Here is a 16,055-nt window from a genome sequence, read left to right as displayed (position 1 = left end):
AAAGCCAAGACTCCTAAGCCCAAAGGAAGATGAGAGCTGAAAGGAACATCGAGCTCATCCAGTGCAGTGCTTCTCAGCTTGTGTCCACATTGGATTCACTTGGAAATATTTTAGAAATACTGATGCCTGGGCCCCATTCCAGACCAATTAAATCATACTATCTGGGAGAGATACCCAGAAAGTGGTATGTTTTAATACCTCCTTAGGGATTCTGCTGATCAGCCAAGGTTGAGAAGAATCAAACTAGACTCATTTTACATATGAAGAAATAGAAACTCAGATATTGAGATAAAATATGTTGCCCGTCACGTAGCTAGTGTCAAAACCTGACTCTTAATTAGTGCTCTTATGTCACACTAAGTTGCTTCTTTTTATTGTGGTTTTGCCATAAATTAAAAGTATACTTGAAAATGTTAGTTTACAAAGTAATTTTAAGAAATGGAATTCATTTTAAGGAAAACAGTGATTCTATGGCCAATACACTGATGCTTTCTGCATGATCTTCAGACCAGTCTACATGTTTATTACGCTTGGGCCTCTGAGTCAAACACTGGCTCCTTTGCTGCTTCTCCATTGTTGGCCTAGCATGCTTGAATTCTGTTTTTCCTCTGGAAACCTTGCACACCACTTTGATTCACTTTGTTAATGGGAAAGTGGGAAATACTCTCTACTTTTTTTTTTTTTTTTTTTTTTTTTTTTGAGATGGAGTCTCACTCTGTCACCCAGGCTGGAGTGCAGTGGTGTGATCTCAGCTCACTGCAACCTCCAACTCCTGGGATCAAGTGATTCTCTGGCCTCAGCCTCCCAAGTAGCCAGGATTGCAGACGTGCACCACAATGCCCAGCTAATTTTTGTATTTTTAGTAGAGACAGGATTTCACCATGTTGGCCAGGTTGGTCTTGAACTCCTGACCTCAAGCAATCCACCTGCCTCAGCCTCCCAAAGTGCTGGGATTACAGGCATGAGCCACTACGCCCGACCCTCTCTACGAATCTTTAGCTGGTGATACGTTTCTACCAGAGAAACATTTTTTTTTTACAGAACTCACTTCATGTGGGAGCCATGCGTCCAAGAGAGCCATCATTTTGGGTGAAGGGCACATCCAGGCATGTGCCAGCATTACCCTACAAGATATTTGGTTATCAACTAAATGTCTACATTGCATGTCCGCAACCATCCATGGAAACTTACTATTTTTTGTCCAACTCACTCTGTTTGCCACATTCCAACTAAAATTCATAGCCAGGCTTACCAAAAATACCGTTTAATCACATTTTATAGACAAAACTTCATGGTGTTCGGGTCGGCCGGGCGCGGTGGCTCAAGCCTGTAATCCCAGCACTTTGGGAGGCCGAGACGGGCGGATCACGAGGTCAGGAGATCGAGACCATCCTGGCTGACACGGTGAAACCCCGTCTCTACTAAAAAAAATACAAAAACTTAGCCGGGCGAGGTGGCGGGCGCCTGTAGTCCCAGCTACTCAGGAGGCTGAGGCAGGAGAATGGCGTAAACCCGGGAGGCGGAGCTTGCAGTGAGCTGAGATCTGGCCAGTGCACTCCAGCCTGGGCGGCAGAGCGAGACTCCGTCTCAAAAAAAAAAAAAAAAAAAAAAAAAAAAAAAAAAAATTAAAATGTCTTCTTGTGTTAAAAAATGGAACAATCTATGATCCAAATTTTGAAGATATTTAGAAAAATTGCCTTATCCAGACTAATGGTCCTCAACCTTGACCACATTAGACTCACCTGGGGATTTAAAAAAAATACATTGATGCCTGGGCTCCACCCCAGAGATTGTGATAGAATTGGTCTGGAGTGGGCCCAGAGCCCTAATATTTTCAAATGTTCCTCAGCTGAGTCTCACAGGCAGCTTGGTTGAGAAACATTGCACCTGACTATAAAACAGGGCTCTGAGCTGGGAACTTTTTGCTGTGACCTTATTGCTCTAGCATTTTTATTTCATTTTACATATTCAACAAATTTATGTTTAAGAGGGAAATATTTTTAAAATACTTCTTTGGGTATTTTTCCTCCCAATATCCATACACTCTTCTCTTCACCTTGCAACCTCATTATGGCTAAGGCAGAGATTTATCACCCTTGGGAAGGAGAAGCTGGGTTCTGCCAAGAACGGTGATTTGCAACCCTAGATGCCCTTTAGAATCACCTGGGGAGCTATAAAAAAATTGCCAGTGCCTGGAATCCACTTCAGACTAATTAAATCAGAATTTGGGGGGATGGGCTGAGAGATTACTACTATAAAAGTACCTCAGGCATAATACTTTTTTATTATGCAGCTAACGTTGAGAACCATGGATCTAATAAGAAATGACTTGTCAACTTAAAATAAGATTCTTATTTCTTAAGATCTCTCATGTTCTAACCCAAACTTTTAAAATTCAGAAAAAATAATTTACTTACCTATAGTTGGAGGTGATAGAGGTTATTGACAATATAATTTTATGATTTAATCTAATATTTATTGAACAGTTACTATATGCAAGGCAGATGTAATTGAAAACATCTCCTGGAAACTTTTTTGTTTGTTTACTTTGGGTCAGCTAGAAGGAGCCCCGGGTGAATGTATGAGTCTAGGTCCCTGCAGGAAAGAGATGGCACACTCAAACTGGAGATATGGCATAACTGTGCTAGGTAAGAATTTGGCTTTGATACTAACTAGCCACACAACATCCTAATGTTAGAAATTTCTGTTTTCATTTTCCTCGATATAGAGGTGTGACTTGGGCACCATGGAGGTAAAGATGCTCCTGAAGATATTTAGGAAAGTAGCTAGGGATGGTCTCCAGAATAAAGAAAATATTTCCATTCATTCAAAAAACAATTTATTGGGTGACTATCATTGTATAGACACAGGGCCAGCTGTTAGGAATCTCAAAATAAAGACAGAATCCCTGCCCTCAAGGAGACTGGTTTCATGGAGATTCAGGAAAACACGTAGAGGTAAATAGTAACATGGTTTACCTGGTGGTTGTGGAGTCAGCTTTCTGGAGCCTCTTGAAGTTGGCTCAATTGCTTTCAAAGAGAACGATTTGAGTATCTGCCAAGTGTTTGTGAGTTGTGCGTGTGTGTATGTGTGTTTGTAAACATACATGTGCATGCTTGTACACACATCCTTCATATAGAAAGAATTTTTGCTGGGGTATAGTGGGGGAGGAATGAGGGAAAATCTAGTAGCTTTTTTCTTAACATTTTTTCTGGTGTGAACATAAGCAGAAACTCAGCACAGCACAGGCTGCGAGGGAAGGAAAATTCATCAAGTCTAAACTATCTTCTCTCTTCTGGCACAAAAGTAAGTGACATCAACAGGATGTGGGGTTTCAGGATAAGCCTTGAGTCCGATGAAATGAATTAAACCTCACAACTCCTTGGAACAGGAACCTGTTTTCATGTGAGTTCCCCAACAGCTTTTGGGGGAGCCTTGAAACAAATGGATTTAGCATCTGGGGATTTTTGGTAGGTTTGATTTGCTTTTCTAACATCCGGTACTTTTGCAAAAATCTTTGAACACAGAAAGTTAAACCAAAGCCCAGGAGGAGGCAAGTGTCCAAGAACATATGGAAGCCTAAGAGGTTAATATGCTCCTCTTTGTCTCTGTCATGATGTACATCCTTTCAGCCTTGACTTTTAGCAAGTGACCTTTAGCAGAGATGTGAGGGTCTGTCACTCTGACATTTGACAGCTATGAAGATTCATTCTCAACAGAGCAATAGTTACGGGTTCAAGGGGCAGGCTAGTTGGCCTATTGTAGTTTTTGTGAGGGAGAAACAATACCTTGGGAGACCGATTCTCTAGTAATGTGTATTTGGTTGTTGTTCAACCTCAGTGAGACACAGAGACTGAGTGAGATGGGTCCCAGAAGGAGTAGGGAAGAGGGACTGAAGAGGGTCTGAGTGAGGGACGGAAGTGTTGCTGGCATTTATTTAGGGGCATTGCAGAGTTGCCTTTTAAAGAGATATCTTCAAAGACATTACAAAGGAGTAGAGACCGATCCCTTTATAACGTGGGGGTTTAGCATTATCTCATTTCCGATATGTAGAAGGATATCTCATTATTGTGTTGGATGCCCCTTAAATGCTTCAAACTTTCTTTCTGGATGTACTCAGGACAACTATGGGGGTGTTAATGTGGCCACGCAGGCAAGGGGAGATGACCAGCGATGACCTATTGTGAGGTAGTCCTAGCATCTCTAACCCTACGATTGTCAAGCCTCTGACACCATTCTGCTTCTGACGTGTCTCTTAAACTTCAAGTGACCTATATTTAGGAGATTACGTAAAAAGTATTGAAAGCAAATGGCCATTCTGCTCTAAGGTCAGAGTTCTGCTGTGCCTGATAATGCTGCTTTGATCTCCAGGCCCCTGCCTGTCTAGATCTATGGTATCTGTCAGCCAGCTTCACTCTGGACTTGACCTTTTGCTGGCCTAGACCTGTGGTTACTGTCAGGGGTCTAATCTCTTAGCAAGTCACTTCTGGAAATTTTTTTTTAAAATCCCCAAATCTTACAATTCATACATCCCAGATTCTGCTTCAGGCAATTGCAAAGGCGTTTTGAAATAAGCAAAAAAATAAAAAGAAACAAACAAACAAACAAAAAAAACAAAAGGGCAAAGAAATGGTTTTAAGAGGAAATTTCAACAAATGATAAGATCGATGATGCAGTAACAGCAGTTTGGCAAAAACCTTATAGAAGGCACATAGAATCATAAATGAATTCTAATAGAGCTGGGTAAAATTGAGAGATTATTTGTTCCAGTGCCCTGTCTGGGGGCAGGTGACCCTCCAACAATCAAAAATAGATGCTTATCTTTTGTCCTTTGAAAATTTCTGGATGTGCTTTGATTTGCTCATTTTGATATTTCATAACCCTGGTAGCCAAAAAGTGCTTCCTCATATCCAGCTGGAATCTTTGCTACTTAATTACAAAATCTATTTTCCATCCTGTGGCAATTTTGGTTATTTTTTTATGGATCTCTTCCGGATGTGTGCATGGTTTTCACAATGTGGTGAACTAAGTTGGACATGATACTCTGATAAGGGTCTGACTGCCGCAGAGTATATTGGAACTGCTGGGCTAGGATTCAGAAAGATTCTTCCTCCTTGCCTGCCAGGAACCAATGGTTTGACCTTGGACAAGCCACTTCCCCTGTCTGGACTTCATGCTCTTCATTTCTAAAGTGACAGTATCGGACTACATGATCTCTGAAGATTTCTTCCAGCTCTGCTGCTTATGTTCAATAATTTTGCTAAAATTAACATACCTCAGTCAATGAATCTGTGCTTAGCATGCAATAGATGGACAATAAATGTTTGCCAAACTGAATTAAATCATAGGAATTTCCATTGAAGTCTCCTCTCAGTATGTACTAAAACTTTTAATCACCCTGATGTCCTCTGTCCCTTCCAGGAAAGATGTATGTCTTTTATAGAAATCAGAACCAGCGCGCAGTGGTGAAGTTGCTGTCTTCCCAAAGTGTCGCAGGCACCAGCATTGGAGGAGTGAGGATTCTCAGGTTTCACAGACAATCAGGCCCAAACTGTTTCTAGTCACTTCTCTACTGCCATAGCCAATCTATTAAAATGCCTGTGTGATTCTGGAAAGAAAACAAGTGCCCATGAAAAGGAGGTTACAAATACATCCAATTATAAATATATCCCATTAAAAATAGATATTGACAAGGAGCTCCAGATAGAGTTGTCCTCAGCAAACTGAGCTGAATAGAACAAAGTGGCCTATTATCCAGAAAGCAATAATACTTTCTTATGTGATTCCTTAATAATATCTTTGGAGTTATATATGCCTCATAACTAGCTACTAAGTAGTGTTGGTGGTCAGTTAAGAATTGGACTTGAAACGTCCAGTAAAGATAGAATCAGGACTGAATACATATTTTTCCTCTCTATGTCACAGGACTTACAAACCCCAGTGACTATGTTGCTGGGAGGACTGAGCTGAGTTTCGAAAGTGAGATTGGCATGCGGTCCTTAACATCTCTGGTCTTTAACAACTCCCATGGAGACCCCTGGCCTGGTGTGGTGGAGGAACCACAGACCTGGAACCAGAGGGCCTGGGTTTCTACCCCTGGTCCTGCATGCTCTACCTTGGTGATCTTGGTGACATGATTTGGCTGTTTGTCCCCACACAAATCTCATGTTGAATTGGCCTGGTGGGAGGTGATTGGATCATGGGGGTGGTTTCTAATGGTTTAGCACCATCCCCCTAGTGCTGTCTTGTGATATAGTTCTTTTTTCTTTCTTTCTTTCTTTTTTTTTTTTGAGATAGAGTCTCGCTCTGTCACCAGGCTGGGGTGCAGTGGCTTGATCTCAGCTCACTGCAACCTCTGCCTCCCGGGTTCAAGCAATTCTCCTCCCTCAGCCTCCTGAGTAGCTGAGACTACATGAGCATGCCACCACGCCCAGCTAATTTTTTTGTATTTTTAGTAGAAATGGGGTTTCACCATCTTGGCCAGGATGGTCTTGATCTCTTGAGTTTGTGATCCGCCAACCTCAGCCTCCCAAAGTGCTGGGATTGAGTTCTTACAAGATCTTGTTGTTTGAAAGTGTGTAGCACCTCCCCTTTTTCTCTCTTTCCTGCTCTGCCATGGTAAGACATGCTTGCTTCTTGTTCGCTTACCACCATGATTAAGTTTCCTGAGGCCTCCCAGCCACATTTCCTGTACAGCCTACAGAACTGTGAATCAATTAAACCTCTTTTCTTTATACCCAATCTCAAATCGTTCTTTATAGCACTGTGAGAATGGATTAATACACTTGGGGAACTACTTAACCTCTATTGAGCCTCAGGTTTGCATTAACAATTAAATGAGCTAATATGTGAGAAAGCAGCCTACTATAGTGTCTGGCAGGTGGGAAAACTCAAATGTTAGTGTCTTGTAGTAATGGTCTGAGGTCAGGTTGTGATGTAGGAACGAAACAGCAGTGATTTAGCGGGCATATGTTGAGGCCCTCTTGGGACACCACATTCAAATTGTATGGGGCTCTTTCCCCAGTGTTTTGTCTGCTAGGGTTGCCATAATAAAGTATCACAATGGGTAGCTTAAACAAGAGAAATCAATTTCCTCACAGTTCTGGAGGCTGGGAGTCCAAGCTCGAGGTGCCAGCAGAGTTGGTTTCCTCTGTGGCCTCTCTGCTTGGCTTATAGATGGCAGCCCTCTTGTTGCCTCTGCATGGGGTCCTCTCTCTGTGCACTCTTGTTTCTGGTGCCTCTTTGTGTGTGCTCATCTCTTCTTTTTATAAGGACACCAGTCACATTGGATTAGGGCCCACCCCAACAGCCTCATTTGAGCTTCATCACCTCTTTAAAGGCCCTATCTCTATAGTCACATTCCAAGGTACTGGGGGTTAAGATTCAATATGGGAATTTAGGCAGGGGGATACAGTTCAGTCCATAAAACCCAGAAACTCACTGAGACTACAGGAGGAGCTTAAATCACAGGGCTGTGTGGGTTTTACAGTGTGGCCCCGTTTGTAATGTATGAAATTCTATGCTCAAGGCTAGTCTTCTTCCTTCCTCCCACTTCCTCTTCTTTTCCTGGTAGGAAGACTCAAGTGAACATCTCCCTTTTGACAAGTATATATTTCTTCTTTCTTTGCAGGGATTCTTCACCCATGGTTGCTTAGGTTTATAAGCAAGGAAACTGAATAAAGTCCCTTTCCTTGTGGGTAAGCCCCTGGGTTTCTGGAAGATTCTTAAAATCACCCCTAAATGGCTTCCGAGCACTGAAGCCCAAGCTGTTAGCTGGCCTGTGTGGGGCCTTGAGACAGAGTGCCACAGCCACACCCCAAGGATGCTGAATGGGGTTTCCCTCCTCTGCGGTTTTCTCCTTTCTTCCACCAGCACTCCTCCTACATGGTGAGTCATCCAGAACTCCAAACACACAGCCAGTTGTTTGGAACACAAGAAATAACCATAGCCAGAGGCATCTTGGGTCCAAACTCTCTTCTCTCTTTTATCATTCATTCCCCAAGTCACTTCCTTTCTCCTCCCTTACTTCCCCTCCCCGTTCTTCCTAGGACTTAACACAGGTATCTGGAGACATTAGGTCTTTGTCAGTCAATGTCGGACCTCTCCTAACATTGATATTTATCAAAGTAACAGTTACATCATAGTCCTCTTTCATATACTCGGAGTATTGTCCCTTCCTTCTTTCTTTCCTTCCTTCCTTCCTTCCTTCCTTCCTTCCTTCCTTCCTTCCTTCCTTCCTCCCTCCCTCCCTCCCTCCCTCCCTCCCTCCCTCCCTCCTCTCTCCCTCCCTCCCTCCCTCCTCTCTCTATTCTTTCCTTCCTTCCTTCTTTCCTTCCTTCCTCCCCCCTCTCTCTCTTTCTCTCCTTCTGTCCTTTCTCTCTTTCTTCCTCCCTGCCTCCCTCCCTCCCTTCCTCCCTCCCTTCTTCCTTCCTTCATTCCTTCCTTCCTTCCTTCCTTCCTTCCTTCCTTCCTTCCTTCCTTCCTTCCTTCCTTCCTTCCTTCCTTCTTCCTTCCTTTCCTTTCTTTCTTCTCACTCTGTCGCCCAGGCTGGAATGCAGTTGGAGGGATCCCAGCTCACTGCAACCTCTGCCTTCCCAGTTCAAGTGATTCTCCTGCCTCAGGCTCCTGAGTAGCTAGGATTACAGGATTGTGCCACCACACCTGGCTAACTTTTTGTATTTTTAGTAGGAACAGCTTTTCATCATGTTGCCCAGGCTGGTCTCAAACTCCAGGGCTCAAGCAATCCACCCTCCATGGCCTCCCAAAGTGCTGGAATTACAGGTGTGGACCATTGCACTGGCCTGCATTTCTTTCTTAAGGTGATTACTTTCCTTGTTGAATCTAGAGTATTATCTAATATCTAGAATGTTAGCTTCTCATGAACAGGGATCGTACTGTATCCTCCATGGCCAATGCTTTACACATAGACATGCTCAAACACTTTTTGAAGAAAGCAATGAAACTTTTAAGGAAAATATTATTCTCCGAGAGGTACAGGCTTGTAGTTAGCTTTAAAGAAACTTGAGGAGTCCCCTGAGGTATTTAAACCTGGAGTGTCCCCTGAGGTATGTAAACCTGGAGTGTTACCAGTTACTCTGGTGATACCATTTCAGACACTAGGCTTAGTCATAGGTATAGCTTATTTTAAAATATATATATAACTTCTTTTGATACTAAAATGTAAAGCAGATAATCACATAAATTCATTTTATAGACATAAATGCTTAGGTAAAATGTACCACCATATTAACTAGATATGATTTTATCATGTTTATTTGTTGTGGCACATGTACACCATTTAATACTATGCAGTCATAAAAAGGATGAGTGCACGTCCTTTGCAGGGACATGGATGAAGCTGGAAACCATCACTCTCAGCAAACTAACACAGGAACAGAAAACCAAATATCACATGTTCTCACTCCTAAGTGGGAGTTGAACAGTGAGGACACATGGACACAGGGAGGGGAACAAAACACACTGGGGCCTGTTGGGGGGTGGGGGGCTAGGGGAGCGATAGTATTAGGAGAAATACCTAATGTAGATGATGAGTTGATGGGTGCAGCAAACCACCGTGGCACGTGTATACCTATATAACAAACCTGCACGTTCTGCACGTGTATTCCAGGACTTACTATAATTAAAAAAATTGTGACAAAAACAAACTGGTATATAATATAGTTACCCATTGACTCTCACTTTCATTTCTACGGAAAGAATAGGTTAATTCTGATATGTAATAAAAATCATCCATATGAACCTTAAAATATATATATAAATATATAAATAAATATATATATAAATATATATGTATATATATTTATTTCCTTCTTGTGGCTTCAAAGTTAGAAATATGCTCTTAGATACCTTCTCTGGTATTAAAGTCCCTGAAGTTTCATTGAAGTTAATGCCTGCAAGCTTCCTTAAACAGGTAGGGGCAGTGGGCTCTGACCCCATCCTAATTTTGTTTGCTCTCTTTCTCTCCTTTCCCTGCCATCAGAGGAAGAGGAGGGCAATAAGGAGATCTAATGGATCTCAGTTTTTCATCTCTGACCTTTCCTGCACTCCTTTCCACTTAGCAGAAATAAGAAATAAAGATGGGGCACACGTGTGAAACTTGTACTTATTCATTCAACAAATATTTAATATGAACCTACTGTGTGCCATACATTTTGCCAGGTTCAGGCACTAGAAATGAGAAAGTCACAATCCTGGCCTGCAAGGAGCTCATAGTCTACTGGGGAGTAGAAATGCAACCGAATCATTCTTATAGACTGAGATATTAGAAATATGTACAAAGGACTATGAGAGTACTGAGGAGGGGTTTGCCTCTTAGTCCAGAGTTTCTGTAGATCAGAGGTTCTCCAAGTGAGATCTCCAGACCAGCAGCATCACCTGGAAACATGTTAGAAATGCAAATTACTTGGCTCCAGCCTAGACCTATTGAATCCGAAATTCTGAGGTTGGGCCCAGCAATCCTCATTTTAACCAGCCCTCTGGGGATTCTGATGTTCACTCAAGTTTAAGAAACACTGCCCAACCCTAAAGGATTTTTACCGCTGAAATCAAGTTAAAATGAACACTAGTAGAAGATTAAGGAGAATAAAGGCAAACAGAAATGGTAGACTGGTAACAAGTTACAAATAAACAAGATGGGAAAGCTAGACTCAATCCTGTGCTGCTGAATCAGAGTCAGAGGTATCAGTATAAACTCATACTGATTTTAGTGTATGTAGGCAGATAGAAATAGGACATATAGATATGTGTATATGGGCTGGGCATGGTGGCTTATGCGTGTAATCCCAGCACTTTGGGATGGCTGAGGCGGGCGGATCATGGGGTCAGGAGATTGAGACCATCCTGGCCAACATGGAAAAACCTTGTCTCTACTAAAAATACAAAAAATAGCCAGGCATGGTGGCAGATGCCTGTAGTCCCAGCTACTTGGGAGGCTGAGGCAGGAGAATCGCTTGAACCCAGGAGGTGGAGGTTGCAGTGAGCCGAGATTGCACCACTGTACTCCAGCCTGGCGACAGAGCAAGACACTGTCTCAAACAAACAAACAAACAAACAAAAGGATATGTGTATATGTAGGTTAGTACACATGAATGTATTTCCTACTTCTGTCTGCTGAGAGGTCCTAAATGCAGGATACCCCAGTAGCAATGAGCATGCCCAGAAGCCAGATTTTGGTTTCTAATTATTGTTCTCTGATAAAAGAAACTTAGGGTCCTTTGGAGAAATGGCAGATTTTAGGGGGAGCAGGAAAAAATACAAGATAAACCTGGAGGATCTTATAGTTTTAGAACCCCTAAGGAAAGCAAAGAAGTTCTAAGGAAACAAAAAATTAAGGTATATCAAAAGGACACAGAAGCCAACCTGGAGGAATTACCAATGGCCAGAGCTGGAAGAATTTTTTAAAAATTAATGTTATTTCAGTAGTTTTAGAGGTACAGGTGGTTTTTAGTTACATGGATAAGTTCTTTAGTGGTGATTTCTTAGATGTTAGTGCACTTGTCACCCAAGCAGTGTGTACACTGTTCCTCACCCCCTCTACCTTCCCCCACAAGTCCCCAAAATCCATTATATAATTCTTAGGCCTTTGCATCCTCATAGCTTAGCTCCCACTTGTAAGTGAGGACATACGAAATTTGGTTTCTCATTCTTGAGTTACTTCACTTAGAGTAGTTGCTGCAAAAGACACTACTTCATTCCTTTTTATGGCTGAGTAGTATTCCTTGGTGTATACATACCACATATTCTTTATTCATTCATTGGTTGATGGGTACTTACGTTGGTTCCATATCTTTGCAATCGTGAATTGTGCTGCTTTAAACATGCATGTGTATGTGTCTTTTTCACATAATGACTTATTTTCCTTTGGGTTGATACCCAAAGCAGGATTGCTTAATTGAATGGTAATTCTACTTTTAGTTCTTCAAGGAATCTCCATACTGTATTCCATAGTAGTTGTACTAATTTACATTCCCACCCAGAGCTGGAAGAATTTAAGCAATAAAATAAATGATTGTATTATAAAGTATAAATAAAGGCTTATATTATAACAACAACAACTATATATATATGTTACACCTTCACTAGTCCATGCAGGCTTAAATAAGTGATTGAATAATAAATAAATGATAAATAAATAAACAAGGGAGGAAGGGACAACTATTTTTATAGAAGAGTTTTCAATAATATATGTAGACCATTCCTCCTTCAGAAAATGAAGCTTAAATCCTCTTCCCCAAGTGTAGGCTGGACTTAGTGATTCATTTTCAAAGAGGAAAATACCAAAAGGGACAAATAGTAGCTTTATGGAGTGCTCTGGGAGACATCATCTTAAACAAGCAATGGGATTAACATCACTAATGATGTCATACACCCCTGCTATGATGATGAGAAGCATCACACCTCTGTGGTATTATTTTTAAAAACCCATAACCTCAGTCTAAGTATGCAGATCCATCCAACAGACTCACATTGGGAGATATTCTACAAAATATCTGACCAGTACTCCTCAAAAGTATCAAGGTCATAAAAAACAAAGACTTAAAGACTATCCCAGACCAGCAGAAACTAAGGAAACAAGATGACTAAATGCAATGTGGTACCCTAGGCAATTCCTGGAAAAGAGAAAGAACATCAGTGGGAAAACATGTAAAATCCAAATAATGTTGGTAATTTGATAGTAGTATTATATCAATGCTAATTTCCAGTTGTGATAAAGGTGCCATGGTTATATAAGATGTTAGCATTAGGGGAAATTGAGCAAAGTATATACAGGAACTTTCTGAACTATGTTTGTAATTTTTTGTAAGTTAAAAATAATTCCAAAATACAAATGTATTAAAAAATAAAGATAGCTTGGTGAAGGTAAGATAGCTTGGTAAGGCCTCATATTATGTGCTGCCTTGATATCTAGTGCAACTGGGAAGGCTTCAAATGACCTAACTGCAAGGTCTCCTCTCTACTCCACTCCTGCAGCTAACATCTTCTGGTCAAACAACTCTCCTTTTCAAAGGGACCAGGCACAGTTTCTGCTTACCCCTGAGTAGCCGTTTTCAGTTCCCTGGCAGTCTGTGGAGTTTTTCAAACAAGCCAATCACCTCCTCCTGTGGGAACTGAGAAGCACCCCACCCTCTCGATACTACAAAGCCCCTGCTTGTTCCCTAGTGCAACTCCCGGGTGGTCCTGCGGAGCATATGGTACCTTCCTTTCCTGGGCAGTGAGCATATGTGACTAATAAACTGTCTATCTCATCTGTTCAGTGCCAGGTGTCATTTGTTCTGCCATCCCATGACCTAGGGTGGGGATTCCCTTCACACCAACAAGGTGAATGCAAGGTGATTAAAACAAGAAGCCTCTTCAGGATCTCTATCCTAGGGAAAAAATTCAACACCACCACCAACAAAACCAGAAGCCTCAACTCTGACCCCGTATTCCAGATGTGTTACAGGGGCCTGTCTCCCCGGAGCCACTCTCCGGGTCAGAGCTTACCTCCCCTTGCCCAGGGTTAGGAGCTCTGGGCAGGAAAAGGACATCATGGTGAAAGCCAGAGATGAAGAGGGGAATATGGTAATGAGGAGACAAAGGAAGAGAAGCCAAGGAAATAGAAAAAGGAGGAGATGACACACCTTGAAGGCTCCAGCCAATGCTTAGGATCTGCCAAAAGGCATTAGGGGGCTTTAGGCAAGTGTCCCCACAGAGCGCCTGGCATGTAGTAGGTACTCAATTAGTACTGGAGGAGTCTGAAATTTTTACTGCCATAAGGCTTGGAGCAGGCTTCAATGGAAAGGGACTGGATACAAGCAGTACATCAAGAACTTGATCCAACCATGCAATGGGCACTGCATTGGGTGTTACAGCTTGGAATGTTGTTCCCAACACACCATCTAGCTGTATGGCCTTTGACAAATTCTCCAGTCTGAGTGTATATATTCTCAACCATAAGTGAGGCTAATGGAACCCATGTGGCTCATACTTATCAAACTGGGTGAGACCCAAATATAATGTTCTATGTGAACATGCAAAAAGTGTTGAATATCATAGCTCTAATAAACATATTAAATACACTGATTTATGCGGCAGGAAGATTATGAGAGAGTATCAGAGTAATGATAACAAGATGTGGCTTCTGTTCTCAAGAAAGCTGTAGCCCAGTGGGAAGGAACACACACAGAGGTCACAACAGTTCCAGCAAAGTCAGGGGTTCCATGGAAGAGGCATACACAGCATGAAGCAACAGGGAAGATTTGACCTGGGGATGGATAGAGATTCCACTGAGCAGGTATGGCATGAGCTGGACCTTGAAGCATGAGTAATTATAAAGGAGTATGTGGGGTAACACCAGCGGGGTTGGAATCAAAAGACTGGTTCAACTATTAGTCTCTCTTCTTACTGTTTCTGTGACATTGGGCAAGTTTGAATCTTTCTGAGTCTTAGTTGCCTCGTCTTCAGAAGGGGATAAAAATATCTATAGTTGTGATGAGAATCGAATGGAAGATACAAGTGAAAGTGCCCCCACAGGGTGCCTGGCATGCAGTAGGTACTCAGTTAGTGTTGGCTGAGTCTGAAGTTTTTATTGTCATAAGGCCTGGAGCAGGCTTCCCTGGATGGGGATTCGATCCAAGGAGCAGATTAAGAACTTGGCCCACCCTTGGAGTTTCCTAGACATCTTTAGACTTGTTCTGTAATGCTTCCATCAGCCAGAGAGCCCTCAGAGCCACCGTGGGGATAGAGAGTGGGCCAGGGACTGAGGCCTGCATGGCTGGGTTCCCAGTGATCACAAAATGAGGTGGGGAAGCAAGCCTCCCTCATGCGCTGTCCACTCTGGGGACTGGGCAGTGGAGACAGGCACTGCCTTTCTGGCCTGGCAGTTATCAGCAAGCATATGGCAACTGGCTTCAGTGGCTGCCACCTCAACAGGTGGTCCACTTAGCCATCACCTGCCATCTTAAGCTCAACACATCTAACCTGAACTCCTGATTTTCTGCACCCACCTGCTCCCTCTAGCCTTCCCCATTCAGTGGACAGCATCTCCATTTTTCAGTTGCTCAGGCCCAGTTCCTCAGAGCTGACTTGGATCCTCTTTCCTTGTCCCCCTCTCCCTTCGCTCTCTCACAGCCCACCTTTCAGGAAATCCCATTGGCTCTCCTTTTATAATATGGCCAGAACTGACCACTCCTCGCCACCACATTGCTGCCCCTGAGTTCAGACACTATGGTCCCCACACCTGGAACACTGCAGCAGCCTGTTGGCTGGTCTCTTTGCTTTTACCCTTGACCCTACTTTACAGCCTGTTCACAAGAGGGCAGCCAACTGAACCTACTAAAACTTAGATCATCTTAGTCCTCTGTTTGAGACTTGCATATGTCCCCATTTCACTCAGAGTAAAAGCTAAGGTCCTTACAATGTTCTACAGGATCCCCTGTGACCTCACGACCTGGTTTCTGTTCCCTCTCTGACTTCATCTCCTGCAACTTTCCCCCTTGAGTCCTCTGTTCCAGCCATAGTGACCTCCTCCCTGTTCCTTAGGGCTTTTGCTCTGGCTGGCTCTCTGCTTGGAATGCCTTTCCTCCAGATATCCATATGCCAACTCCCTCATTCCTTCAAATTTTTGCTCAAATGTCAACCTCTCAATGAAAGTTTTGACAATCCTATTTAAAATAGTAACCTGCACAGCTCCCCACCTTCCCCCAGCACACTCCAGCTCCACTACCCTGTGCCTCTTTTCTCACGCAGCACTCATCATCTATGGACCTTTTAATGTACTTGGTCTTTGTTTTCTGTCTCGCCTCACTAAAGCATAAGCCAAATGAAGGCAGGGGACTTGGTCAGGCCAGTTCATGGATGTACTCTAAGTGCCCGGAGCACTTAGTGGTTGCTGCTAAATATTTGCTTGCTGTTTTGTCCTTGGCCCCTCCATACTGCTGGGTGGAGCAGGTCTGCTGTACCTAGGAGTCAATCCGTGGCCTGGGTTAGCAGCCTGGTCTTCCTGTGGGATCTCTGAGTTAGGTTCTCGGAGTGAACTGACTTGCCTAAATCCTCGA

The sequence above is a fragment of the Macaca mulatta genome, chromosome 1, assembly GCF_049350105.2.
Source record: "Macaca mulatta isolate MMU2019108-1 chromosome 1, T2T-MMU8v2.0, whole genome shotgun sequence".
Taxonomy (NCBI): domain Eukaryota; kingdom Metazoa; phylum Chordata; class Mammalia; order Primates; family Cercopithecidae; genus Macaca; species Macaca mulatta.
The sequence above is the reverse complement of the archived record's forward strand: the minus strand, read 5'-3'. Positions refer to the sequence as shown.